Genomic DNA, 26,983 nt, shown 5'->3' with positions numbered 1-26,983 from the left:
CAGATTTTGGCTTCCTGACCCACCTAGGTAGAGGTGAGGTGAGGCCCCGCCACCTGGGTCTGTGGGCCCTGGGTTGCCCATGGCAGGGATGCACTGAGCCAACGGGCATAACGCCATCATGGGCGGAGGGAAAGCAGCTGTCTCTTATTTTTACAGGATGAATCCCAGCTGGAGTTCACATGAGAAGTACCCAAGAAATATTTCTGAGGTCTGGGTCCTATGCTGCCCTTCATTTGTGAGATTTTGGTACAAGAAGACCTCTCCTTGTTTCATCATAACAGTGACACATCCAAGTCCTGCCGTGGGAACTGCTCCAGCAAAGGGTGTAAGCACTGTCTCAGACCCACCACCATGGACTGGATGATGGTCACACACGGAGCCTGAGGTTCCCACCACGGCCTCTCCTGCACTCCACATCAGCTGCGCCCTTTGCAGGACACGGCTGCGGTCTGGACCAGGACACTGGTCCATCCCTCCAGGTACCAGACACAGCTGCCCAAGTGACCTGTTTTGCTGAACAGCTACTAGTATGTGGCCCTGGGTGCACAGAGCCAAATGGGGACACAGCTGGGTGCACGGGACATGACAAACTTGAGTACCACCAATAATTTCGTCCTGTCCCACGCTGCATTTGCTGAGCGCACTTACTCCCAGACCATCCAACCCAGAGCTGCTTCGTGCCCAGACTTCTTCTGTATTACAGACCTTACAAAATCTCAGAGACAGACACCCCACCTTTGGGGTTTAAGGCAACAAATGAGATTGAGATAACATTGGGAGGCTAATTTTGAGGGGGGCGGCTCTTTTGCCATTTTTGCCAGGAGCATCAAAGATTATACCCATCCTGGGGAATCATCTGCACCCTCAAAGTCAGACCATACCTAGAGCTAAGGTGGGAGAAGTCATTGGAAAGACTCTGTGACAATCTGTGCTGTCTCTACCTCCTTCATAATTAGGCAGCTGATGAGCAGAAGTCTTTCATGGAGCTGTACTTACATTAGGGAAAAAAACAACAGGAAACCTCAAACCTCTGGAAGGTTTCCCTTATGGATTCCTACAAAATCCAAGGGTGACCTTCTATAAAACTGATGGAGGAATTAGTGCTGATTCCTCGCGTCTCAGAGATCAGACTCCCTGAGATGGTCTCAAGCAAAGCAGCTGACCCAAAATATCCCAAAACCATTACACACGATTGGAAATGCTTAGAAGATTCTTCATGATATTGTGGAGGAGGAAGGAAAAGAAGAAGTGGAAACAGCTGACAGAAATGAAACAGAAATAGAGCCATCCTTTGCGCTCTGTTTGGAGGGCAAGACCAGACAGGCCAGAAGCGAGCAAGCTTGCTGCTGACAGAGAGATGAGAAAAGGGAGAGGTAAATTGTATTTATATAGGTGCCAATCAATTTGGACAAATGTTCAGCAGCCCTGAGACAAACCCAAGCCTGCAGAGGAACTTTTTTTTTTATTTTATTTTTAATCACTGAGTTAACCAGATTAAAAGCCAATATGGTCTGGAAATAATTGGAAAGATATTATTTCCTAGTTCCCATGGGAATGTGAGCTGGGATACTCTATGCCAGTTGCTGTCAGCAGCATCTATTCTGAGAAGACCCCAAGTACCAGGTTACAGCAGCCTGGGCTGGGAGCCCATGGGCTCAAAGAGCAGCTGAGCCCGCTTGTCCCATTTAGCCCGTTACAGGCATCCTCGCTCCCTTCCCTATGCTGCAGGTGAAAAAGGAGACACCCAACTTACACCCTGCCAGAAAGCAGGACACCTTCAACTTGCAGAACTGAGGTATGGATTTTTTTCCCACATTGCTGTTTGTTGCATTGGCTTTGTTTTGAATTGTTTGACGCATTTCTCTGTATAAAGGTTCAGGGAAGAAATGCTCTTCCTCTGCAGCAAGTGGGAGGGTAACAGAGGACAGTGGAGACCATCTCCTGGCTCATGGGGACAGCAGAGTCCTACAGAGTCCCTGGGCCATGGGAGGCTGCACGAGGCTCCCTGACTTGTTCTGCTTCCCGTTCCTCTTTGGAAGGGATCTGACTGCCCTTTCCTTTTTTCTGCCGAAACAATTTTATTAAAAGCCATAGTTTTGAACTTTGATTTGTTTTGTGGGTTTTTTTGTTGTTGTTGGTGGTGGTTTTTTGGTGTTTTTTGTTTTGTTTTTTTTTTTTCCCCTGGGAGATGCAAAGTTTTCATCATGAAATTGGACACTGAAAAGATTTTGGTCAATGACTTTTTTTAAAAACATCAGGTTAAATGAGATGTTTATTGTAGGTACCTGGGCAAGCAGCATCACCGAACACGTCCACACCGTGAAAGAGAGGGGCCCCAAGTTGACGTTTCTCTGTGTGACATCTTTGCTCTTTGTTCTCCTTGTCCTCCTTGACTCCTGCTGGACCTTGGAGGACTGTGTCCTGGGTGGTGGTGGGACCAGGGGAGAGGCTGTTGGGTGGAGGAGAAGGCAGGAGGCCAGTGTATTGATGAGGCCGTGAAGTCAGCTCAGATGAGCCACAGAAGCGAGAAAAATGGTCCAGCAGGCACCCTGTTGCCCTGCTGGCAGACTTCTCCTAGCCATTGCTCTTCCCAGTCTGTTCCTTGTCCCACAGGCAGGGTCCTGACATCCCCAAGGGAGAGCCTGTTCATGATGCAGCTCTTCCCATCACCTTCTGCTCTGGAAACCTGCATGATGGTCACTGGGCACTCATGGTGTAGTGCCCATGGAGTCATGGCAAGCCGGAGATGCAGGCCTACCAGCACCTTGAGTAGCTTCGAAATGTCCATACTGTGTGTTGTCTTTAAATCCAGCCTGCCTTGTGCTGCTGGTTGGTGTTGGGAGGCACCGGGCTTCCCCAGGGCTGTGGTGGGGACGAATGTCTTTGAGTAGGCTGTTGAGGCTCTTGGATATTATGGAAATGTAGCTGTATGGGCAGGGGGGTGATAACCCTGCTGCTGTGAGGTCTTCCTGGGCATGTCTCTGCTGCTGGAAGGGGAGCCCCAGGGACCAGACATGGCTCCTGTTTACCAACGTGGACGTGGTCCCCAGGCCACCTCTCCTGCTTTACAGAAAGAGAAGCAAAAATCCTAAGTAGAGATCTTCACGTGAGTGAAAAGTGGGCCATTTTGTCCCCTTACGGCTTGTGGAGCAGGTGGGTGGGTTTTCTCCACAGTCAGGCCTGCCTGTGAGTTTCTGCAGCACGTGTCCAGGTCTTGAGCCACTGTTAGTCATGATAACACAGCTCTTGTTCCAGGGGAGACAGGGATCTTGAGGGGATTTTGGACACATGTCTGGAAAGGGGCATTAGGGAATAATTGTCACATGCAGAGTGCTGCTTCTGAAAACCTCCCCTCCTCAGCAATCACGTTCCTCAATCTTCCTTGATTTGGTGATTCAAAACTCCCATTTCCTTCTTTATTCCGACTTGTGCATGGTGTTTTATTTCCATTTCTTCTTTCAGACTCTTCTATGACATTGGCAAAACTGTTCAATGTCTTTCTCTTGTTTCCTCTTTTGTTCAGTGGCCATCATGTCCTACCTGGCCCTGTTCATTCAAAGAGATACGTTTTAACGGTCATCATGTGGGGTTTGGATCAGATAATGAGAGGTTTTTTGGATTAAAGTTGATCTTTTATTATGCATTTGTACAACAGAAGGAGGTTCTGCTGTCAGGGAATCACAGATTAATGTAGCTTGGAAGGGACCATGGGAGGTCATCTGGCCCAGCTCCCTGCCAGCCAGCAGTCCCTGGCTGCGAGATTTTCCTCGTCGTAACAAAAGATCCTCTTAATTTCTGGTTAGATTTTTCCATGCTTTTTTCTCCTTTATTTTATGCATCTGATAACTGCTGTAATGGTTTAGTCAAAGTCAAACACAGTTAATAAGATGTGGAGGTGTCCCTGCCCAGGGCAGGGGGGTTGGAACTAGATGATCTTTAAGGTCCCTTCTAACCCGAACCGTTCTATGATTCTAAGACCTGTTTTTAATATGGGCTATGCAGAATTCACTCACTTCTCACTGCTTGGCCTGAAAGAGTTGAGTTTTCCTGCCATTTTGTTCATTGCCAACCCACTAGTGACTCTTGTGTTGAAAGTGCATCATCCAGGATGTCAGAAGATCAAGATGTGCCCAAAATAGAAATTTCTTCTGATGTTGGTAGAGGATTACCAGACGCAGCTCAAAGGTTAGTACTGCACAATTACACCCACGTGGGAAACAGCAGTACTTTACCAGCCAGGAAAAAGCCCCAAAGGATGTCATATTGCCTAATTCCCTCCCCACCCACTTCCATTCCAATCCCATAACAGCTGAAACAGACAACCAGCAATGAAACAGCCTAATGGACCTGAGGTCCCATTTGTCATCACAGGACATTAGTGCCAGTGGACCTGGCTCTCAGCAGGTACAAATTGGGAGGGGTCTGCCTGAGAGTTTGACATAGTTGTACAAGTTCGTGCCAGCTGAGGACTTGTACTGAACTCTTTGTGTCTGAGCACAGGAGACAGAGTGATGCTGGTTATCTTCATGAGGAGGAGACTTAGAAATCAGCAGCCTGATTGCCTTGGTTTTCACAGAATCACAGAATGGTAGGGGTTGGAAGGGACCTCTGGAGATCATCTCCTCCAACCCCCTGCCAGAGCAGGGTCACCCAGAGCAGGTGGCACAGGAACGCCTCCAGGCGGGGTTGGAATGTCTCCAGAGACGGAGACTCCACCACCTCTCTGGGCAGCCTGTGCCAGGGCTCTGCCACCCTCACAGAAAAGAAGTTCCTCCTCATGTTGAGGTGGAACTTCCTATGCTCAAGTTTGTGCCCGTTACCTCTTGTCCTGTCCCCGGGCACCACTGAGAAGAGCCTGGCCCCATCCTCCTGACACCCACCCTTTCAGTATTTATAAGTGTTGATAAGGTCCCCCCTCAGCTGTCTTTTTTCCAGACTGAAGAGACCCAAATCCCTCAGCCTTCCTTCAGCAGAGAGGTGTTCCAGACCCCTCGTCATCTTGGTAGCCCTTTGCTGTCCCCTTTCCAGCAGTTCCCTGTCCTTCTTGAACTGGGGAGCCCAGAACTGGAAACAGCACTCCAGATGTGGCCTCCCCAGGGCAGAGCAGAGGGGGAGGATGACCTCCCTCCACCTCCTGGCCACGCTCTTCTTGATGCACCCCACGATGCCGTTGGCCTTTTTGGCCACAAGGGCACATTGCTGGCTCGTGGGCATCCTGTTGTCCCCCAGGACTCCCAGGTCTCTTTCAGCTGAGCTGCTCTCCAGCAGGTCAGCCCCAACCTGTCCTGGTGCGTGGGGTTATTCCTCCCCAGGTGCAGCACCCTACACTTGCCCTTGTTGAACTTCATGAGGTTTCTCTTTGCCCAACTCTCCAGCCTGTCCAGGTCTCTCTGTATGGCGGCACAGCCTTCCGATGTGTCAGCCACACCCCCCCCAGCTTTGTGTCATCAGCGAACTTGCTGAGGGTGCACTCTGTCCCCTCATCCAGGTCATTGATGAGTATATTGAAGAGGACTGGGCCCAGTACTGACCCCTGGGGAACACCACTTGTCACCAACTAGACTCTGTGCCCCTAATCACAACCCTCTGAGCTCTGTCCTTCAACCAGTTTTCTATCCACCTCACTGTCCATTCATCTAACCCACACTTGCTAAGCTTCCCTATGAGGATGCTGTGGGAGACCTTGTCGAACGTCTCGCTGAAGTCAAGGTAGACCACATCTACCGCCCTCCCCTCATTTGTCCATCCAGTCATGCCATCATAGAAGGCTATCAGATTAGTCAGACATGATTTCCCCTTGGTGAATCCACGTTGAGTACTTCTGATAGCTTTCTTCTCCTCCATATGCCTTGAGATGACGCCCAGAATGAGCTGTTCCATCATCTTTCCAGGGATGGAGATGAGGCTGACGGGCCTGTAGTTCCCCGGTTCCTCCTTCTTGCCCTTTTTGAAGACTGCAGTGACGTTGGCTTTCCTCCAGTCCTCAGGCACCTCGCCTGTTCTCTAGGACCTTTCAAAGATGATGGAGAGCGGCCCAGCAATGACTTCCTCCAGCTCCCTCAGAACTCTCGGGTGCATCCCATTGAGGCCCATGGACTTTTGGATGTCTAATTGACTTAACTGATCTCTCACTTAATCCTCCTATACCAAGGGGAAGTCTTCCTCTTTCCCTGTTACTTTTTCCATCTATACTGTTTTCAGTATATCAGGACTACTGAAATCAGTTGGATTCCCATCTTATTTAAATGCAATTCAAACCCACTAGATGCTAACTTTAGCAGTATTTCACCAGGGCTGTACCTGGCCCAAGAGCACAATTCAGCCTAGTGAAGCTACATGACTGTACTTGATTGCTACGTGACTGAGGCTGGGGAAGAGAACAGCCCATTTTCAAAAGGAAAAAAACCCTGACCTATACGAATCAATAAATCCTCAGGAAAAAAATCTGGTTTGAGACTGCGTTTCTCTAAGGCACTAGCTTGCCCTTGGCACTACAGTTTCAAGGATGTGATTTTTAAATCCTAAAGATTTAGACTAAGACCATAAAAATTTAAGTAGGTATATAGTAAACTGTAACTGTGAAGATAGATCATTCTCGTAGTAAATAAGAAAGTATTTATAAGCTTGTGTTCACAACTGTACATACATTTTGAGAACATAATTCTTCTTGTATTTGGAATATTACTTCATCATGAGGGAACTGGAAAACTTTGTTCAGCTTCACAGGGCTGCAATATTTTTATATAAACAACCCATTCAGTTCAGCAAGCTACTTAAACTTCTGCTTAAATCCTGTTTGCTTCAGGCTTTGCTTCCCATTAGTGTTCTTCCACGTTAAGCATAGGCTTAACGGCTTTTCTAGGTCAATGCTCAGGACAGGAGGTGACAATTCCAGCTATCAATGAGACTTAAGTCAAAAGACTACTTCTTTGGTCTTCTTGTTATGCCCAAACCTGTTTTGCCCAGCTCCAGGTGTGCATTTCTTTAATGGACCACTGGTTTATGGCCTTGAGGGTCTCCAATGCCAACGTGCATTCCTTCTCCAGTCACACCCTGTCTGTTGTCACCGCATCCCATGTCCCTGTTCTCAAGGTCTCTGCTATCACACCAGGCTTGTTTTCCTGTAGAATGCTTCATTATCCTGGGGTCATAAATATTTCATTTAGTACAGAATAAGTATTGTCTATATAAAAAAAAGTGATTTTACCACGTTATTATTACAAAGAAAACAAATCAGGCAATAGCTACCATGGTCAGTAGCCAAACAGCTGTTACAGCTGAACAAGCTACAGCACAACTTTAGGCAAGCCAAGGCATGTTTGAACAAAGCCTGGCAAGTCGTAAGGTCTGTCAGAGATAGGATGAAGCCTTTTACTAGTAATGGTAATGCTGAATTTAGTGGAATACAGGGCAACAGCGAAATGAAAACATTAAATAGGCTTGGTGCCCCGACTGACTATTGAGAAACAGCACTAATGACCTCTTGTTATCCTGATAATTCCTCTTTCAGGAGACCCTATTTGAGGATGTGAAGCACTATGTCACATATTCCCTTGGTGACACCATGTTGACTACTCCTGATGGTTTTCTTGTCCTTTATGTGCCTGGAAACGGTTTCCAGGATTAGCTGCTCTACCACCTTCCCAGGGATTCAGGTGAGGCTGGCCGGCCCGTAGTTCCCTGACTGTCCCCCACCTATTGCCCTTCCTGAAAAGAGGTTAGGCATTTGCTTTTCTCCCAGTCACCATGATCGATCAAAGATTATCTAGTGGCCTCGCAATGACATCTGCCAGCTCCCTCAGCGTTTGTGGATGCATTCTATCAGGGCCCATGGACTTAAGTAATGTCCAGAGTGCTTAAGTATTCCCTGACCCGATTCTCTTCCACGAAGGGTGCATCTTTCTTGCTGCGGACTTTCCTCTTGGTTTCTGAGACCTGTGTCTCCTGAGGGCTGATCTTGGTAGTAAAGACTGAGGCAAAGAAGGCATTCAGCACTCATGTCCTGTGTAACCAGGTCCTCCACCTTGTTGAACAATGAGCCCGCATTTTCCCTAGTCTTCATTTTGTCTCCTATGTACTTAGAAAAGCCCTTCTCATTGTCTTTGTCGTTCCTGGCCATCTGGGCTTTGTCTTTCCTTACTTCATCCCTGGATGCTCAGACAATTTCTCTGTATTCCTCACAGGTTACCCATCCTTGCTTCCACGCCCTGTAAGTATCCTTTTTTCATTTGAGTTTGGCAAGAAGCTCCTCCTTCAACCGTGCAGGCCTCCTGAAATTTTTGTCTCACTTGTATTTTCTTGGGATGGAACAGTCTTGACCTTGGGGGATGTGGTCCTTGAATATTAACTGACTTTCTTAAGCACCTTTTCCCTCCAGGGCCTTGTCCCACAGGACCCTTTCAAGCAGATCTTTAAAGAGGCCAAAGTATACTTTCCTGAAGTCTAGGGTTGAAAATCTGCTTTTGAGCCTCCTCGCTGCCCTCGGGATCCTGTAATCCAACATCTCATGATCACTACATCCAAGGCTGCCTCTGATCTTCATGCTCCCAACAAGCCCTTCCTTGCTGGTGAGTATAAGGTGCATCAGAGAAGCTTTCCTCCTTGGCTCCACTGAGGAGGAGGAAGTTATTATCCATGCACTCCAGGAACCTCCTGGGTTGCTTATGTCCTGCTCTGCTGCCCCCTCAACAGGTATCGGAGTGGCTGAAGTCTCCCATGAGGATCAGGGCTTGCAAATGTGAGGCTGCTTCTATCTGTTTGTAGAGGGCCTCATCCACTTGGTTGGGTGGCCTATAGCAGATGAGCACTGTAATGTCATCTTTACCTGTCCTGTCTTTAATCCTAACCCATAAATTCTCCATGAGCTCCTCATCCATCCCTAGGCAAAGGTCCATGCAATCCAGCTGCTCTCTCACGTAAAGGGTAGCTCCCCACCCTGTCCTTCCTAAAGCTCCTGCATCCCTCCATTGCAACACTCCAGTTATAGGAGTCATCACACCACATCTCTGTGGTCCCCACAAAATTGTAGCCCCACAACTCTAACTCATTATGTTTATTCCCCATACCATGGCATTAGTATACAGGCATTTTAGAGAAGTTCTCCAGCACGTTGAGTTCCTGGAGAGGGTTTAGGGGATTTCTTCACAATTGCCTTCTGGGCACTTCCTTACACACGGGAGGTGACCCTGTTTAAGCCTCATTTTGTTGACTTTGTGATCCCTTCCACCACTTCACCCCATGCCCTTTGCTCAGTGATTCTGTCCATCACTCCTTCACAGAACTGTTGGTTACTCTCTGCATCTCCTGTTATCCTTAGTTTAAAGCCCTCTTTATGAGGTCAGCCATCTTGTTGGTAAAAATAGCTTTTCCTTGCTTAATGAGGGGGGTTCCGTCTCTTCCAAGCAGATGCTATTCTGTAGACAGGACAGATATATTCTATATTATTCTGCATTCCCATGGTTATTGAACCCAAAACCCTATCACCATCACCAATTCTGCAGCAAATTTCTGATTTTTCCTGTCAGAGCCCTTCTCCTCATACCCTTTTCCCCTCACCAGCAGTATTGAGGAGAGCAATACCTGGGTCCCCATGCCCTTGACTACTGTCCCCAGAGCTCTGTAGTCACTCTTGATATTGTCCAGGTTTCCTCTAGCAGTATTGTTTGTGCCTACAACACAATAACAGCAGCGGGTAGCAGTTTCTTCCTGGCAGTCTTGCATGATTTAAGGCTAAGTGGACTGGGCTTTGCTTGTAGTCACATCTGGCTCCCCTTCAACTTTGGCAGTGGTGAATCTATTTTGCAGCTGTAAGCCCTGAGGTGGGGCAGGAGCCTTCATCCTGGCGCCAAAAGTCACTAGCTTCCACTCTTCCCCTTCACAGGTTTTGCTTGCCTTAATAGTTGGGGGTAGACACTGCCTGCTTCTCTACTGCAGAACAGTGGAGAGAGTCAGCAGCGAGAAAGACGCCCTTTGGGGCCGTGATTCATCTATCCTATCTTATATATCTGTTTAGGGTGAGATGATATAGTCCCTAGAAGTGCCTGGTATTCTCCAATGACTGCAAAGGTGTTCTAGATACAGGGGTGCCATACAAATCATGTTTTTTGGTGCATGAAATCAGAAAGTGGCTTATGAAATAGCTGCAAATTAAGAACAATAAGAATTAAATGCCTTTTATACGTTCATGGGCATGTTCCTACATGCGCTCTAACAACATGGGGAAGTTGGAGATAATGAATGAACTCTGAACTTATAATCTTACTGCTGGTGTTTAGTAGCTGAAAAGCATTTTGGTGACAATGTGCCAGCAGACACTGATTTTTTTAAAAAAATATTGGGTGATCTTTGGATTAAAAAATGTTGATCAATATGACACTAGATGGCATTGTATAAATACATATAAAGCCTTGTGCTTTTGTCTTCCCTTTTCAAAGGAATGATCAGGTATGAAAATCTCATTGAAACGTGGGGCTTTTGTTCACTGATTTTTGTTCTCTTTTCATTGTAGTTTTGGATTTAGCATCACTGAAATACATGGAGTAGTCCCGTGATAAGCTACATTTCATGGTTTCATCTACTGCTAAGAATCTACAGCTTGCAGTCTTTCTTTTATTTACATATGATATTTACTGTCAAACGATGGTATTCTCTAGAATATAAATGAGAATAGGTACAGGCCTCATGGCTTCTTATCTTTTATGAGCAGCTTAAAATCTGACTGGTTCAGCCCCCAGGTGGCCAATGAGTTTCTGTGAATCTCCACAATCCATTGAGCATCCATCCCTCTTCTGAAATAAATTTCACCTCCTTGTTTTTAAGAACACTTGTCAGTTAAGTTGTGCCCCTGAAGGGATTGTGTGATGGCCCCAGTTCTTGTAAGTGGCACTGAAATACTGATAAAACCAAACAGGAAGACGCTGATAGGTCGTGCACATCATAGGAGGAAATGCATCTACTTTTTGTGTCAATAACGGGAGATTTTGGGGTGTCTGAAATGTGAAATTAGTCAGTAGGATCGTGTCCACATTGGCAAAACAGGAGCGCGCAGAAAGATACAATACTTTGAAGGCACCAGATGAAACTTTTTCTTGGAAATGGCAGAATTTGACATCCCTGTTCTGAACAGTGAGGTGGACAAGGAATGAACTTGACCTTGTTTATCTGGGGACAGCTCCAGTTTTTACACTAACGAGACAGCTAAGCAGCAAATCTTGGTGACAAGGAAAACAGGACAGATGCTTGGCTAGTTGTGCTCTCTTGGTTCGTTTTCAATATTTCTCTTGCCCAGTGTCACTCCTGTCTACGGACAGGCAAAAAGTTGGATCTAGGGAACAACAGGCTGGTCAGCCTCACCTTGAGAAGGCAGTGAAGACAATAGTCCTGGAAACCATTTCCACACGTACTAAGTTCAAGAAGGTGATTAGGAGTAGTCAGCATCAATTAAAGAAGTGGGAGTCATGTCACACCAGCCTAAGAGCCCTCTACAATGAAATGGTGAGTTCAGTGGATGAGGGAAGACCGGTGAATGTTTTTTATCTTGACCTCGGTATGTTTTTGACGCTGTCTCCTGTAACATTCTCATAGGCAAACTGATGAAGGACAAGGTAGGAAAATAAACAGGGAGATGGACTGAAAACTGGTTGAACTGCTGGGGTAAAAGGTTTGTGATCACCAGCATGAAGTCCATGGAGATATTAAAAATCCATCAGTACGTGGCCCTTAGCAGCCTGCTCTTGCTTACCCTGCTTTGAGCAGGGGCTTGGACTAGGTGATCTCCAGAGATCCCTCCCCACCTCGAATATTCTGATTTTGTGAACAGCAGCTCCTCTGCTGGCCTTACTTAGGGTTGAACCTGTAGCTCAAGCCTCCAATTTCATAAGCATCTGTAACAATTTTAGGTAGGGCAGAGTGATCCGTGCCCTGCAGGGCTGCCTCAAAACTGGTGTCCTGTTGCTCAGGGAGGGAAGTGGCAGACGTGTGCAGTCTCATTTTTTGGGAAAGGGCTGTTATGACCAGAGCTGTATTTATGGCTGTAGGCTAGCATATAAATAGTTGGTCACGCTGGAGTGGGTAAGAAGAGAAATTGGCTTTGGGTCTTTAATACGCTTCTGATACTTGGGCTGAAACTTCTCATGCTGGGGTGATTTCACACAAGAAATATTTTAAGGTTTGATGGCTAACCAAACAATATGTCTGATAATTGAACTGCCGTGCCATGTTGGTAGTACTGCTGTTAAACAGGGGAAATTTATTTGTCTTGAGATACTTGGAGCAGCAGGCTGCCTGGGACTCAGCCTAATGTACTGTAGATCCAGGCAACCTAAACAAACAAGCATGTGGATTGCAGCTAGATACTTGCACTGTGTATTAGCGGAAACCCACCCTTGCTTACCCTGAGAGGACCCACAGAGGCACTGAGCTACTTTGTTGGCATTGCTCAGGTGGAAGGAGAAGGAAAAAAAAAAAAAAGAAAAAAAACCCCCACGAAACTGGAAATATTTAGGGAACAGAACTTGTCAAAGTATTGTTTTGTTTTTAAATAAGGATTATTTTTCTCTTGGTTAATTCTATCATCTTTTAAATACACGTTTCAAAATTTCCAAATAAATTTTAATTTAAAAAAAAAAAAAGAAATTGATGACCTGTGTCAGGGTTGTAACTTATTTAGTTTAGCCTAAAACAAAGCAAACTCTTTAAAGCAATTCAATGGTTGTAGAAAAATGGCTTTGATAGATGGTGATTTACAGTATGTTTTTCACAAGATGAAAATAAACCAACAGAAATATTTAAAAAAATAAAATCCAGTCAAGCTGAACCCTGTAAAACATGGTCTACTTTTTTTTTAAATTATTATTGTTTTATTTTAAAAGCCTAATTCAGTCTCTAGCTCTCTGGAGGAGAACTGAATGCTGCAAGGATCAACAGACCTTAGTAATTGAACTGGCCAAGGAAAAGTTCCTGTGTTTGACTGCCCTCTCCTAATGTATTTTTAGCCAATACAGCCTGTTTTACTGTGTTAATGGATTATTGTTCCTATTTCATAGGAGACAGTAGGGATATGAAAGAGTGCTGAGATCATGGGGCAACAGAAGTCAGTATATTAGCACAAAGGCCGATTATTTCTATCTTTAATAGCCAGAGGGAATGGTGCAACATCTGTTCTTTGTGACTGTAGAAAGTATTTGGTCAACCTGCCAGTTAGTGATTACTATTGCATTGTACCGACACGAATGAGCGTCACACGATTTCAGACATATGGAAGGTGCCTGTTGGGGTGAATTTCAATCTGAGTTGCAGGCCTGAGCCAAAAATCCCCAGTAAATCATTTATATGACAGATTTGGATTGCCTTCTGCCTGCGAGAGATTCTGTCCATCTTTTTGAGGGTCTTACACTGCTGCCTTTAACTGCAATAACTGATTCCTTTCTTACAAAAGAATGCAGAAACCCTTGGGGTGCTTTGAGCAAAAATGAGGGATCCTGGGCTCTGTTCTGACCATGCCTTTGGGACTCACACCTGGGCATCACCCGCACATCAGGCAAAATAATAATTCATGGATGCCCATGGATAGAGTTTCCTTTTCCTCAGTTTACTTTGAGACAGGGCTGTCAAGTGGTAACCAGCTTGGTGCCTTTTCTTTTTTTATTTATTTTCAGAAATAATAGCTGAATTAGGTTGTCATTAGTGTTTTAAGAGGTTGCTCTTTCTCCTGCAGTTGTCACATTGCTGCACGGGCACCGAAACAGCTTATCTGGCCCTTGCTGCGCCTAAAGAGCAGAGAAGGGAAGGTGCAGGGCAAAAACCTCCTAAACCACAGCTACTATTTGAGGAATGAGGCCCTTGCACAGACCCACAGACCTCCCAGCCTTCTCCCCCTTCTTCCTACCAACAGTTTTTTATTCCATCTCTGCTCCCAGGAAATATGTTACCCCTTGGGCTGAGCCAAATGCTGAAGCTGGCGAGGGCAGTAGAGAGTGGCACTGCTACATTTTTAAACTGCTTATTTCAAATGAATTGCCTTTGGTACACAGAAGACAAATTTAGCAGCCTTGTTTTCAGGACTGATGTTGGAATTTTTCACACCATTCTAAAGAGGGAGTTGGGCCTTTCGAGTAGCCCTCATGATCCCAGATCTCTCAGCGCCATGTTTCCTCCTGGCTTTAAAATACAGGCAAAGACACTTCCCATGGGTGGATCACAAACTGCTTTCTGATGAGATTGTTATAGAAATGATATAAACCTTACTTAGGCTTGTGCTGGTTTTGGCTGGAATAATTTTCTTCATAGTAACTTGTATGGGGCTCTGTTTTGGATTTGTGCTGGAAACAGCTCATCAACTACCGAACGCTTTTGCAGTTTGCATTCATGCATATGGCACTGAAGTCTGCTTTCTGTGAATATTGGTTAAGAAAACAGGAGCGTGTGAATTTTCAGAGAGGATGACATGAGATGAGGAACGGGAGTTGCCCGTGGCAGAGAACTAGTGTTCTGTCCGGCCAGCTCTACCGGGTATCATGAAGCACTGCAGAACCATAGACACATCCTTAATCTTTTCTGCAGCGAGTTTCTAGTTCATCAGATAAAGCCAAAGTTGCTGATGATCTGGGGGATATTTTAATTTTGACATTTTGGGTTTTGGACCAAATCACCAATTGTCAGCAGTGCCAGTGTGTGATTAAATGAAGAGTTGTAATATTTTAGTCACTAAAGGTACCATTCTTCAAATGAAATAGCAATCCCCCTCTCATGTGCAGTGCAAGGTATAATGGAGAAAGTGTCTGACACTTCTACCATGCAATCTAAAGACTTTGCAGGATCCTCCGTGGGTTGCATGATATGCAAGCGCTCAGAGAAATCTGTGCGTGGCACCGAGCTCCCCGCTGCTGAAGAGCGGCTGTGCCGGCTGGGTGCTGCATTGCAGCAGGTTCAGGTTCTGCTCAGGTTCTGCCAGCATGTTCATCTTGATTTCTGTGTGATATTATTCCTTCCAGCAGGCTGGCAGAGAAACAGTTTCCCCTCCCATAGGATCAGCATGGTAGATCTCCGTCATTTCTGATGTTGTATGCACTCTTCTCATAGCTAGTTCTGGTTCTGGATTTATTTTTCATGTGCTGGAGGGAAGTGGAATACATTCAGCTGTAGCCCCGTCTTGTAAAGTGGCAGCAGGTTTGACAATACTGTCACACTGTCCTGACTTTGGCATGGTCCTTCCCAGCTGGGATGTTTTAGGGGTAATTTTGATCAGTGAAGGACATTCGTGGCTATAGAGGAGATCCTTTTCTGTACAGCATAATTGCCATGTCACGGGTAGAACCCATGCATCTACAGTATTCCACATCCCATATTAAACCTGCCTCTTCACCTGGGTTTCTATGGCAGACATCTCATTGCCTGTGGGTCCATTCAAAAAACCAAAAACCCTGGGCCTTCCTTTTGGTGGGAGCATTGGCATTCTGGGCTGTCAAATACAGTAGTGGTGAAACTATCTGACTCCCTGGTTGGGCAGAATTTGGCACAAATCTTCAAAAGAAGATGCTTGTGTCCCCTCCTTTTGTTGATGCTGCAAGGTCGCTCTCTGAAGAGTTGCTCCTGTTTTCGTGCACCGTCCATTGGGCTGATCCGACTGTAGCTGAGCTGGTGTAAAAGGGCTTAGCCCACCATCCTGGCCATCAGTCTTCCTCACCTCCTCCTAAACTCCGCCTGTGTAGTTTTTCCTAGCCTCAGTCTGCCAAAATGTCCTCTATAAAGATCTGAACAAGCAAAACCCACTAAAAAGTTATAGCTAAACCTGAATACGAGCACATTTTTGCTAGTGGCTATGGAAGGGTAATAAATGGCATAGGATGTAGTGGGAGGGAAAGGTGGGGGCAAGTGGCTGGTGACAGGCTGGGGGCTGTAATCTCTTAAGCCAAGTCAGCTGCAGGCAGCACAGCGTGTCTGGCCATGCCATTACATCGTGCGAATGAGAGGACCCAGATGTCGAGGACCTCAGGGAGCAGGAGCTTAATTCTGCTCCCTCGATCCAGACTTTGCTTGAAGGGCGGACGCCCACTGCAGCTGACCTCCGTATCTTGTCACTATTAGCGTGCTGGTGTTTGAGTGATTCAGCGCTGTTTTATGCTTTTATGCAATTAATTTCATATTTCTTGGCATTTGAATGACCTTTTATTCCAGGCCCTTAGTTAATATTCATCTTCCCACAGACACATTAGTATGCTCTAATAACAGATAAGTGGTGTGGTAAATACCCTTGGGTCTCGTTACCATTCGAGAAATTACTCTTCAAGAAATATTGTCCCAAATGTGCTGGCGAATGAAATAATTAGTCATAGACCATTATGAACAACTGCTCTGCTGTGCCCTCTCTCTGCACTGAACAACACGTGTGTGAGAAGTACTACCCACAGATGGGCGTCCTTTTTCGCCCAGGCAGGGTGAGACCGCTTGAGGTAGTGGTCTCTCACCAAGCCCTTTCCTAATGTTTGGTGCTTTTGGTGTGGTTGGTGTACAGACATCTTCCACCCTGGGGAAATGGGCTGATCCTTCAACTCACACGATAACACATAATGGCACAGTGTAAAAACTGAGGAGCAACCGCTGCATATGCTGGGAGGTGCTTCCCTTCAGTCTTCCCAAATTGCCCATTTTCAGGGTCTGCTCTGCCTTCTAATGTCAGGAAGAGCCTTTTCTTCATCTAGGCTTGAGGGGCTTGGACGCTTGTTGACCTCAACTTCTCCCTTCCACCCCAAAGGCTCTGGTTTTCCTGTGGAGTTAAACCCTTGCCTTGTGCTGTGCTTTCTCCATTTTCTCTCCTGTCCCTGCTCTTCCCTGGCCACTACATGGAGGACTCAGCTGTGACCTTTGCCTGCTGCTCTATGCTGTGTACCTGCCTGCTGGGATGGCTCGCCTTGCATACGGACATCTCTGCTGGTTTGATGATCCTTCATCTCACCATGGGAGCCCTCACAATGCTTCACTGATGGGGGTTTGTTCCTGCCAGGAGCCAACTTTCCTTGGTGTTTGTGAGCACTGATCCCTGGTGGGGTTTTCTCCTGCAGGAGACTTCACAGACAAAGATACGGATAGAACATGACCCAGACATGAAAGAAAAGCTCCTCTTTCTGTTGATGCTGCAGACCTCTTGCATTGACCTTCGAGGTTATCCGACTGCTGTGTAGGAGCTTAGAGCTCAGAGAAACTTTTTGTTGAGTGTATATGGCAACAATGTCCTAACTTTCCCATCAAATAGTTTTATGGGGAGCATATATACACAAATGCCATTTGCAAAGCTATTGCTGCCCTGGAAGATTACAGCACTTGTCTGAGTCATTATTAATTCCTCAAGCATTTAATCAACCCTCTGCAAAGAGGTCAGTGAATGCTCCACCACTCTGCATCTGTTGAATTTGTGGTGTGGCATCTTGGGTTATTAAATGGCTGGGGCTACATGGAGAGCAAATCAAATCATGGCTCTGCAAGCCTTTTCATTACAGTAAGAACAGTAAGAAGAAGAGACTGCTCTCTTCTGCCTTTTTTTTTTTTTTTTTTTGTCTTCCCAGCAGTAATTTGTTCCCTGCCTCACTGCCTGCGAGTGACTGAGGTGCTTTGGGCTCACTTGGAACATCCTTCTCCCATCACTACATTTGAGCAGCTGCTTTGGTCCTTCCACCTGGAGGTTAATTTACAGTTATTTGCTGTAAAGAAAGAAAAGTGCTGTAGGCAGGGCTGGGTTGTACCAGATCTAAGAAGGTCTCCTGTGATTTAGGTCCATATATATTCTCAGTAAATACTGGTTCCTCTCCTTTAGGCTGATACGTTTCTCAGATGGCCTAGGATCAAGGGATCTCAAGGCCTGGTATCCCATCTGAGGTGAGCAGGAAGATCCTGGCCCTGGCAATCTTTGTGAGACCTGGAGGCATCCATCTGTCCTTTTGGCCGGTCCCCTTTGAGCGGGAGATATTTTCTCACCTTGCTTGTCACTCAAAAGGAGCAACGGGAGAGCGCAAGGCTAATGCAGTGCCAAAGTCCCCACCTCAAACCTCAGCTCTGTGCAGTAGACAGTTGCATTATTCAACGCGAATGCAGCGCAGTTGCTTTGTTGCTAGCTCAGCTTGCTGAATATCTTGCTATTTTTGCTATTCTTACTATTTTTTTTGCCAAAAAGCCTTATCCCCCTGTTCCCTCATTTTCTTTATTTACAATTCCAGTTTGAAGGAGTGTAATAAATATTTTGAAAGAACTTTGTCACTGTTTATAACACCGTAACAGCCAGAGGATATAGTACAATATTTTTAAGACTTAAAGGATAAACACACTTGTGTATAGGATTAATTTGATAGTAGAAAGAATGGCTTACTATTATCCAAATAATGATGGCAAGATTGGCTTAAAAATTATTTGTTATTTGTGAATACTGGGACAGATGTTTTGTGTATTTGAAAAAATTTACATCTTCTGGAAGTTTTGTGGATTTTTGCATGAACAGTTCATCCAAAAAGTCACCCCAGAAAACTGCTCATAGCTTGGGATTCTTTAGCTCCTGGTGTTTCAGTTACCACTCATGGAGTGGAGATAATACTTTATGAGTTTTGTAGTTACTGACATGTAAAACTAATGAATAATCACATTGGACATTTGGAAAGAGTCCTGGCTTTTACTGTACAAATGCTCAGACAAGATATTGGCAAAAAACTTTCAAACAAAGAGTCAATTATTATGAAAAATTACTAAATTTGTGGAAAAATACAGAGGGACCACTTTTGTAATGGATATTACTCTACAACTAATTTGATGAGTTCTATTTATAAAACAGATACAGCTGTGGAAAAGCTTTGTGACGAATCCCATAAAAGCCCAGCCTTCATTCACTTTTAACCCTGAACGGGGGATATGTTCTCCTTCCTATTGCCAAACCTGAGGATAATTTATATTTTTGTGTGGAAACCAAGTAGAGTTGAGCGGTGGCTTCGTCCAGTTGTAACACAAAACCGGGAGAGTTTTGTGGTTTTGGCTGGGGCTTTCTTTTATAATTTGATTTTGATACAAGTAAAAACAAACCTTTTTGGCTGGCAGGTGGGGCTCTGAATTGCGTTCTCCCACAATAAAAAAATCCGTGCTCTGCACTGCGAAGCTGGCGCGGGTTGGCTCTCGGTGGGTGAGCTTTAGCCTCCACCTGCAGATCCATGCGCGACCTGCCCTCACCCTCAGATCCTACAAACCCCTCCCTGCCCTCAGAGTACCAGCACTGAGTAAGTATTTGAATATTTTTCATTTCCATTCCTTTGGGATGGACCGATTTCATAATTATTTTAATGCTATCCTCCCTGTTCGGAGAATGGAAACCAAGCGGTTTGTGACCTTTTTTTTTTTTTTCCAGTCAGATTTGCTTTCAGATGGGTGTGCTTTTGGGTTAAAACCACTGAAGAAGGATGTTTCTTCACAATGTTTCTCAGGGAGATTTAACTGCAGGAAAGCATGCTAACTTGTGTTAATATTACCTTTGGCAGAAACACTCTTCCCTTTTAATAAATACAGTCTAAAATGACAGAAGAAGTTGGATGAACCGACCAAACTCTGTTTTTCTGTTTCTGTCAGGCTGCTGTGTGTGAAGGGAGATTTCACAGATAAGAAGTCCCCTAGTGATCTGCCACGGTGTCTGGTAAGATATAGTTTAAAAGGAGCTTTATCATAACGGAGACCAATCTATTACTGTAACTCACTCTCCCGTGTCTCCAGGCAGTTTACGGTTACTTGTCAATTTTGCCTCAAAAAGTCAAAATCCAAGTGACATGCTCTTTTTTTTATATATATTTATATATATACACACACACACATATTTGTGTATTTATATATAGTGTGTGTATATATATATAACGTATATATATACCAAAGTAGAAAATCTTTTTAGCCTCCCTGCTAGTTACTTAAATTTATTTAATGCACCCAACAAGGGAAGTTTTTCCAGCGTCACACTAGTGGAGGCATCAAAAGGGACTGTCACTGCTAAAAAATTCCCCTTCTCTGCCCTTGCAGCATGGGCAGAGTTTGTCTTTCAGACCCAAGTGATCGCACAGACGAGTGAAGGAGCCTTTTGATATTCCATGCCCACACAAAAACATTTGATGCAAACAGATACAGGCTCCTGGCTGCTAATGTTCTTCCCTGTTTGCAATCAGGGCAAAGCTGAGTAAGACCTTAATTCTTTGGGAACTTGGCAGACTTCATAAACAAGATGAAAAATGATATTTGAAGAGAGCTGGGGTTTCACTGCTGCCCGCCTGAGCAGAATGGATGGCCGCTGGACACTTTTTCTGTCTTCTAAGGACAATTAGAATAAACCAGATGGGTTTTCAAAGCTGATCACTCAAGAGTGCTTGTTTCTTGTTCTGCGCTTTGTGAAAATTTCAGGTATTTAAGCCTAAAATGTACCCATACAAAACTGGCCTTATCCAGTGATATTTTGCATCCAGTGCACTAAGTGTGATTGACAAGGCACATGTATGTGTTAGAAGATGGGAGCTCAGAGGCATAAACACCACAGTTCTCCAGGATCCTGTAGATATTTTCTTTTGTTTCAGTCCAACTGTTTCCACTTACCTTCTTATAGCTGAGCCAGAAAGAGCTTTAGCCTTACAAAAATAATGTACATAGGTTTTCTCAGGAGAAATTAGTAACTGTTCTGATAAAGTAAGGTCTATGCCCTCTTAATTCAATTTAAACTGAGAATATTAAGAGCATTTTCATGCTGGCTGCCCCTCAGTATGCATTTAATCAGCTTGAATTCTGATTACAGACAGTGCTAAAACCCGGCTTGTGACCTGCACTTAGCAAGTTTCATTAGAAGTGATTTGGACATCACTTAGATAAAACTAAATGCACATCTAGCTAAAAATAGGGAAGAAATGGAAAATTAAAAAACCCCTCCCAAACAAATGTAATTGCTGTGTTTTAAGCTGATGTCTCTTTTTTGCTCACCAAATGATTCCAGACAGAGCAACGAATGACCAATAAAGTTTTAAATTGGCTCTGTCTGAGCTGGGTTGCATTGTTTGGGAGCTCTTGCAGTGTCCACACGAGGCGTAGGGTATTTATCCTCAAAGTCATCAACATTTGTCTTTGTTTCTCTGTCAGATTTGCTGTGCGTCATGCTGGGGGCAGCCAGAGGACACACAGAGACTGGAGCAGTAGATTCTCTGAGGGCTCGATTTATGCCAAGTGTTGAGCATGCTTTTCCCACGTAGATCTCAACAGACAGTTCCCGTATCCGACTCTATTAATATTGGTGTTATCAACCGTGCATTATTCCCCAGGCACCTAAGTCTCATCTCACGGAGTGCTTGGCTGCCTCTCAACATCATTACAGACCCTGACGATGTCCTTACAGACATTCTCCAGCCTGATATCTTTTCCAGTTTGCCAAAAACACTCCTCCTTTGTCACAACCCTGTTCTTCTTCACCCAATGTGTCTTAGAACCCAAAATATCTGTAGGAGATGCATGGGGCTACCAAGAGAGTGGGCAGGTGCCAGTCTCTTCTTCCAGCCTAGTCCACCATGACATGGTGGTCTACCTCAGGGTCTTCTGCAAACCTCCTTCTAGGTTAGGAACTTTCCAGACAGAGCAGCACCTGAAGTTTGATCTTGCGACTACTTGTCACTGCTGCTGTGACAGATGTGCTGCTTCTGCTTCCCTGCCTGCTGGTGCCCATCTGTGTGTTGCTGCCCGGAGAACTGAAATGCACACATTTAGCAGGGAGGATCATTTTGGTAATTGCAACTTTTATTTATACCTAGGCAGCCTGTACTTCAGGGCCAGTTTTTGGCTCAGGAAACTCAAGGTATGAATGCCTCACTCAGCTTAAGGGCTAAGAAACAAAAGTAATCTCAAGGTGGACCTCTTTACTGCGACACTCATTCCTCCCTCTCAGTGTGTAGCTGCTTTTCCAACCTTCTGCTGAGAGCATTTAACATAACCCAAATGAATTACACCCTTGGCTCCATTACTTAGTTCCTCCCCCTCCATGCAAAACACTATGTCAAAAAGACTCCTCCTAAGGCTTTCTGTTGTCCCTTGTGGCTTCCTGCAGATCTCTGGGATATAATTTATCTGAGCCAGTGCTCGTCAGCCTTCCTTAGTTTGCAATGTCCAGCTGTGTGCTATGGGACAACACTTCATCCTTTTAGTGTTTACCTTACCCCCTCTCCACCCACCTTCACAGGAAATCTCACCAGAGCATTTGTGACAGGAGTGTCAGTATTCTGGAATGAAAAAAGCCAGAAAACTTCTTTTTTTTTTTTTTTTTTAAAGTCAGGTCTTCATTAACATGACGCTCTTCCATCGTGCACTAATTTCTACTGGAACAAAATCATGCTTTTCTTACCTGGTGATTTGTTTCTTTGTCAAAATTTTGCCTTTGTTTTATTCATTCTGGTGTTGGTTTGGTGTTTTTGATTTTTGATCTATTTTTTTTTTTAATTCCCAAATGTCTATTTATTTATTATCTATTACTGATTGCATAGCTTGGAGTTTTCGTTTTCAGTATATTTTATGTGGGTGTTTTCTCCTGGAGATAGTTTTATACTCTCTAACTCTCAGAGATCTGCAGTTTAAAAGCATATATGTATGACTGCAAGAAAATGAATTAATGTGGCCCCACGGCTTACTGCTGAGGAACTGAGTTACTTAACTTCCCTGAAATAAAATAGCTCATTTTATTTTATATTTGCAACACACTAGGAAGATATAAATGACTGCCTAACAGCAATCGCCTCCAAGTTGTTCAGCAATAAAACCATAACAGTTCAGGCTCTGGCATCTGTTTATTCATACCCTAAACCAGCTTTCTCAATATACTTTCTTGATTTGTTTAATAGAGTATGGATGAGTCTCACACAGCTGAATTACCCAGAGAGCAAAGCATTCATGGCTCACTGGTAGCTCTGCAGAAGTACAGCTAATAAATAGCTGCACTACAGTTTGTAATTTTAAAGTTGAATATGCATATAATTTTGTGGCTGGATCCAAGTCAAGTTTGGGGAAGATTTTGCCCTAATTTTGAAGCCTGTTCCTTCTACCAGGGGTGCACACAACACCTAAGGGTGGGGTAATTGATTTTCCAGGGCATGCTGCTCAGCGGTGGGCTGGGATGGCTAATGGGTAAGCGCAGCAACTTGGACCAGCGGGATTACTGCCAAAGCAGGCCAGTATACTTTTGTGCTTAATATTCAAGCTTTAATAGTTACTTCCGCGCGTATGGGGCGAGGTATGCCAGAATTATACATTCTCCTCTATGTCAAGAACAAACGTGTCTTCGAACCAGCTATTTTTTAATTGCCGCAACTCGCAGTGGAGAGCAGGATGCATGGAGGGCAGCTTCTGAATAGCATAACTTATTATTAATGAGGTTGTTCTCCGAGCTTAAGCACAGTGTTCAGAGGTAACCTGGTGCAACACCGAGACGTACACTCCACAGCGTGGCTCAACTGTTACAGACTCAGCTGAGCAGAAAATTCGATGTCTACGTGCCGGCCTCGGGGCCAAGGGTTAAGAGCATCGCTGGGATGGCTGAGCAGCGGGGCTGCCGTCCCAGAGCTACAGCGGGAGGAACCCAGTAAAGTCTTTCTCTTTACTCATTAGATAGATGAGCTCCCCAGGGACCAGCTTCGTTACTCAGTGTATGTAACATGTTCCTAACAGATGCCAGATACCGAAATTCCCCGTGCACAGTGATTTGTGAGCTGTAGGAAAATTGTTGCAGTGCTTTGCGCTGTAAATGGTGACGGTGAGGAAAATGGTTCTTAAAAATATCCTTTCCAAACCCAATTTGGAGCCTTAAATGTAACAAATCGTATGTAGGTACACATGTAAATCTGTTGGACAGCTTGCACACACTCAAGTTCATTGCTTGCCCATTAATGTCAGAGGTTAGTGTCGACACTATTGTCTGATGTTTACCGCAGCTTCTCACAAACCTGAAGCACCGCAGTTATGGTGCTTCACGCTCCCAGATTCACATAACCCTCTCTGCTCTCAATTATCGTTAGTGCATTTGAAAGTTTCAAAAATTTAGATCCAAAATTAAAATAAAAAAAAAAATAAAGAAAGAAAACCACACACAAGTTCCTTTATTAAAATCTAAACTGGTTCAGTACTGGTCTCTAGGGCACCGCTTGTGTGTTGTTTTAGCCAAAGGAGTAAGAATTTAGCTGCAGCACACGACGAAGCGGAGCAGGGCTGTCTCTGGTGCCAGCCAGGTCTCCGCTGTCTCACGTCAGGCAAAGCTCTGCCCCAGCTTCACAGCCTGCAGAATGGGTACAGCCACCCTGCTGCCTGTTGCAGGGATAAATGACAGGATGAAGAGGAGCCACAAATATTATTAAGAGTAAGAGAACAGCATTTATTTGGCTTGGGGAGGTGAAAGTGCAGGGAATTTTATATTTCTGTTGTTCCTTTGAATAGACAGAATAGCAATACGTACACTCACGCATAACCAGACATTTAATGAAGATCGCGCAGTGCTGTTTCAATAGCAAAATGATACCTGGCAACACCGAGTTGGATAAACAATGCCGCTGCTGACGCGCCGCTGTGTTGGCGAAGGAGGAGTTGAGCCCGTGGCTGGCCTGGAGCGGGGCTGTGCAGGAGCAGCTCTGCTGGGGATGGAGCATCATCCTCCTCCTCCCCGGCACTGCCGGGCACCCACCTGCAGGCTGCTGAGATGGACTGAGAGAGAGAAAGACCTGAAACACCTCTGCAGGGTTTGCAGCTGAGGTTTCTGTGGCTGCCAAATAGACGGGGAAAACAACAGCTGTCCCTACCCCTGAGATGCAGGCTCACTGGGCATCTCCTATGCCAAGGTTAAACCAAGTAAAGCCCTTTTTAAATTTTAGCGGCCACCAAACTTTAGGCTTAACTAATAAAAAAGAAGGTAGTTAATGACGGGAAACAAAATATAACACTGTTCATCTCTTACCATCTGCAAAAGTCTCTAATTCAGTTTCACCTTCTTTCCTGCATAATTCCCACTGTAAAGAAATTTGAAAGAAAGTCTCAGATATATTGAAAAGGGTAAATTTTACTCTAGCACTGTATAAGGGTGTCTTAGGTTGTTCATCAAATCTCTAGGGATGTCTTTGAAAGACGTGACTTTGAAGCTTCAGTGGCAAATGGTGTGAAAGACAAAGAGGGATTGTCTTGAAACCTGAAGAAGTTCAGATAACTTTTGGTGTGGAACCAAAACATGGGAGCAGAGGATTTGGCTTTGACAGACACCAGAAGTTTGACAGTTGATTAATGGACAGTGTGACTAAGTCCTATATCACAAATGGGTACAATTTGCGTGGGAAGTGTTTCTCTTCCTGGGATTTGAGCACTTTCACTTGATCTGGCAAAAATTGCAAGCATGCCCGCAACCTCCAGCCCAGCCTAACCGTGGAGGCCCTGGCCAAGTTCAGCCTGAAGAATTTGGCCCTGATTTACCTTAGAGCAAGCTGTTTCATCATATTCAGTATTAGCTCTGGTCCTTCACAGGAGCGTGGTGTACTGCTGTAGGCCAAAACAATTTCTCTGACTAGGTTGGGGTGACTGAAAGGGTTTGTCTGATGTGTGAGCCCACCTTCTTGGCTGTCCTTATTCGATCTTCCTGCCTCAATAGGTAATATTAGCAAAATATTACATACTATCATAGAATCATAGAATGGTTTGGGTTGGAAGGGACCTTAAAGACCATCTTGTTCCACCCGCTGCCCTGGGCAGGGACACCTCCCACCAGCCCAGGCTGCTCCAAGCCCCATCCAGCCTGGCCTTGAACCCCTGCAGGGATGGGGCAGCCACAGCTTCTCTGGGCAGCCTGGGCCAGGGGCTCACCACTCTGAGTAAAGAATTTCTTCCTAATATCTAATGCAAATCTCCCCTCTTCCAGTTTAAAACCATTACCCCTCCTACTATCGCTGCACTCCCTGATCCAGAGTCCCTCCCCATCCTTCCTGTAGCCCCCTTTAGGGACTGGAAGGGGCTCTAAGGTCTCCCTGGAGCCTTCTCTTCTCCAGACTGAACATACTATGTTATGCGCAAAGTTTATTTATACATTTAGTTTTGAATTGTGGGTATCTCCTTAGGAGCAACAGTAGTTTGGGTTACTTGGAAAGTTACCTGGATATTCAGGCTGAAATCTTGACTCCTGCATTTGGCAGGGCTAGTAGAACGTGGCAATAAGACCTAAACAAAAGGATGACATCAAGTATTTTTGGCTTTTCTTAAAAGGGGTGGTAAATGTTCGGTGTTTGCTGTAGTGTTTTAAGGGACAGTCAGAAAGAGCCTGCCATACTCACATGGTGATAAAAAAAGACTCTTGCTTCTCAGAGCTTAGTTACCTCTTTGTTTGAACCACTGAGTGTTTCTCATCTCCTCCCCTGATCATCGCCAGGTTCCCCCCAAGTGATCTTGCACTTCAGTTTTTCAACCTCCCATCTCTGCCTCACTGGAATGCTGTGAATTTAAACACACTACGTCCAGGACAGAATATGCAATTGGGACCAGCTGTGTTGGCTTCAGTGTTATGGTCCGGTCCCTCTGTGCAGTTCAGAATGTCAAGGGCCAAATTTGGCTCCAGAAGACTCTTTGTGGAGAGAATTCTCTTTGTGGAGAGAAGGGGAGAATAAAAGCTGGTAATCCCAGAAGAATTAACTCCTGTGCCAACCCTATGTCTCTGGCAAGTTGTGAAAATAAAATCAACATGGACATGAGATCTACTTGAAATCTTTCACCCATGGCCTTCATCTAGAGCTCTAGTCTATCTTGTGCCAGAGAGGGCCGTTACAGAGTTAGAGAGTGGTTAACAACATGCTTTTCCCCTTTTCTGCTCCTTCACCTTATGCACCAGGCATTATATTATATTAGACCATGTCACCGAGAAAAAACCTCATTCTGCCACTCAGTTTTTGAACTGAATTGACAGGTGAGTTTGTGTACAGTGTTGCTCCTCTTT

The 26,983-nt window shown here is 45.0% G+C and overlaps 1 long non-coding RNA gene across 1 annotated transcript; it reads left to right on the top strand.

Annotated features, from left to right (window-relative positions):
• The first annotated feature begins 1,671 nt into the window (after positions 1-1,671).
• On the top strand, positions 1,672-20,331 carry LOC128918952 (uncharacterized). The gene is made up of 3 exons (XR_008469783.1): positions 1,672-1,795; positions 19,594-19,657; positions 20,175-20,331. It is a non-coding gene; the product is annotated as an uncharacterized LOC128918952 (long non-coding RNA).
• Positions 20,332-26,983: the final 6,652 nt, after the last annotated feature.

The sequence above is a fragment of the Rissa tridactyla genome, chromosome 1 (assembly GCF_028500815.1).
Source record: "Rissa tridactyla isolate bRisTri1 chromosome 1, bRisTri1.patW.cur.20221130, whole genome shotgun sequence".
NCBI lineage: Eukaryota > Metazoa > Chordata > Aves > Charadriiformes > Laridae > Rissa > Rissa tridactyla.
The sequence above is the reverse complement of the archived record's forward strand: the minus strand, read 5'-3'. Positions and strand labels throughout refer to the sequence as shown.